This window comes from Octopus bimaculoides, chromosome 13, assembly GCF_001194135.2.
Source record: "Octopus bimaculoides isolate UCB-OBI-ISO-001 chromosome 13, ASM119413v2, whole genome shotgun sequence".
Lineage (NCBI taxonomy): Eukaryota > Metazoa > Mollusca > Cephalopoda > Octopoda > Octopodidae > Octopus > Octopus bimaculoides.
Window position 1 is genome coordinate 8,719,870 of NC_068993.1, and position 3,269 is coordinate 8,723,138.

Consider the following 3,269-nt stretch of genomic DNA (forward strand, 5'->3'; position numbering starts at 1 on the left):
TGTGTGTGTGTGTGTGTGTGTGCATGTCTGTTTTTCCATATGTACACATGTGTATATGGTATGTATGTGTGTACATGTATTTGTGAGCATGTGTATTATATGCACCAGTGCTTTTCGTATGTGTATGCTATGTGCATGTGTATGTAGTATGTATTTGTATGTATTTATGTATGTATGTATAAACTATGTGTACAAGTACTTGTGTGTGTGTGTCTATTTGTGAATGTGTACACAGTGTGTATTTGTGTTGTATGTATATACTTTATTTGTGTACATTTGTATATATGTAAATGTGCTTTAATATATGTGTGTGTGGTGGGGGTGAATAGTTCATTTGTGTTGGTTCAGTTGTGTGTATGTATGTTTACTGGTACATATATATATATATATATGAGTGTCTGTATGTATGCACATGTTTGTGTGTTTGCCTGTGTGTTTTCCGTTGCATGGATGCAATGGAATGTCTGAATTCATAAGGCTGGACATTTGGATTTTACGTATCTATATAAGAATGTGTGTGTGTGTGTGTATGAAAGTAGGTGTGTGTGTGTGTGTGCATGTGGATGTAGGAGTGTATGTAAGTGTGTGTGTGTGAGAGAGAGAAAGTAGAGGAACTGGATGTGTGTGTGTATCTGTTTACATTTGATGTCTGTTCTTGTACACTGTCTCCCAAACACTCACACATACATACACACACACACATGTTTACTGGATTCGTTTTGACTTTTTCTTGGTTATGGTGATGATTATTGTTGTTGTTGTGGTTGTTGTTGTGATCATTATTATTGTGGCAAGCTGACAATCTGTAGCACGCTGGGCAAAACACTTTGCAGCGTTTTGTCTGTCTTTCCATTCTGGGTTCAAATTCCACCAAGGTTGACTTTTGACTTTGTCTCTCATCTTTTTTGGGGTCAATAAATTAAGTACCAGTGAAACACTGGGGTCGATGTAATTGACTAGCTCCCTCCCCAACATTTGAAGCCTTGTACCTTATTATCAAGGTTTTTGTTGTTGCTGATGTTGTTGTTGTTAAGGCAGTGAGGTGGCAGAATTGTTAGCATGCCAGACAAAATATTTAGCAGTATTTCATCTCTCTTCGTGCTCTGAGTCCAAATTCCGCTGAGGTCAACTTTGCCTTTCATCCTTTCAGGGTCGATAAACTAAGTATCAGTTGCATACTGGGGTCAATCTAATCGACTGGACCCCTCCCCAGAAATTTCAGGCCTCATGCCTAGAATAGAAAAATTATATTTCATTATATATTTCTGTGTGCCACTCTGCAAACCCCTCTGTTGTAGTTCTTAACATACCCAACACCAGTGTATAGTTAGTTCTCTATATTAAGGGTAAAGAGGTAAAGACCCTCTTCAGTCACAAATGACCATGGGATTGCACACAGAAAGTTCCCTTCCGAGGCACAAGTCCGGGCAAGGTTGTTTATGGAAGACCAGTAGTCATCCCTGCATGCCAGCCTCCCTTCTTCATGCCACTGATGTTACCCAAGAGAAAGGCAAAGGCTGATACAGCTTGGCACCAGTGACGTCACAACTCATTTCTACAGCTGAGTGAACTGGGCCAACACGAAATAAAGTATCTTTCTTAACCCATTACCTACCTGTGATCTCATATGCGATCACTTAACAATTACCAATTTCATAATTATCTGTCAATATTTACACATATCTAACCTTTTTGCTCTATCTACTAGGTATATTTCTCCGATATTCAAATGAGGTTTGCTAATTTTTCACCCAATATCTCGCTTATTTCTATTTAAAATGTTATTTTGATCATTCCAACATGTTTCTAAGGCTGTTTTATGCTAGAAATCAAAGTTTCATAAAAAGAAAATTCCAGTTAATAGAATTATGGGAGGTAATGGGTTAAGAATACAACACACAACCCAGTCCAAGAATCGAACTCACTACTTTATGATTTGTAAGCCTGACACACTAACCACTGTGCCATGCACCGTACCTTCACAGTTCTCTATATACCTCTGTATAATTCTCTATAACCTACTGCATAGTTCTGTACCACACAGTGAGACTAAACCCAAAACCATTTGGTTGGAAAGCAAACTTCTTAACCACACAGAGCCATACCAATGACTTTTAGTTCTCTTACTTGCAGGCATTATACTCTAAATATCTAAATTTTCAAAACAAAAAAAGAAAAAAAAACATTCTCTCATCTACATTAGCGCAAAGAAGGGAATATTAAGACGATAACAAAAATTAAATATCAAAAAAAAATACAAAGACAAACACACAAACAAATCTACAAATTAAATGGAATAGCTGAGAATATATTCTGTGATAATGGAAAACATATACTGCTATTGAATTCAATATCCATTATAGATAATGAACTACAGTAGAATTTCAGAAAAATCAAAGACAGTGTACTTTCTAGCGCTTGCTAATAAAGTCATTAAACCTAGTGATGACATCAGCACAATATGGCTGCCAACTTGAAAGATAAAATTTCAATAACCTGAAATGGTAGCAATAATTATTCTTTATATTCTAGTCGTGTAGCGGATAAAGGTGTTACTGATCTTAGTTTAGTATGGTGGAAAGGTTTCTAGTTTGCTAGCATGGCACTGTGTAGTTGAGAAAAAAAAGCTTGCTTTTCAATCACATGGTTTCAGGTTCAGTCCCTTTGTGCAGAATCTTGGGGCAAGTGTCTTCTGCTGTTATAGGCTCATGTTGACCAAAGCCTTATGACGTTAATTTGGTAGACAGGAGCTAGAACCCTGCTGTGTGAATGTATGTGTGTGTATATATACACATATACATATATATATATATACACACATATACATACACACACACACGTATATATATATATATACCATTTTTAGAGTAGAATGTGAACAATGTGAAATGAAGTGTTTTGTTTAATTTAAGTATATGATGTGCTACCTGATCTAGGAATTGAACCCACATCATTGTGATCATGCAACTGTCTACTTACATACACACAGATACTGCTTCACTTTTATATACACCAAACTACTACAGATATATTGACAAATGGAGTGGCTGTGTGGTAAGTAGCTTGCTTACCAACCACATGGTTCTGGGTTCAGTCCCACTGTCTGGCACCTTGGGCAAGTTTCTTCTACTATAGCCTCGGGTCGACCAAAGCCTTGTGAGTGGATTTGGTAGACAGAAACTGGAAGAAGCCCATCGTATATATATATATATATATATATATATATATGTATGTGTATATGTTTGTGTGTCTGTAGTTACCTCCACCCC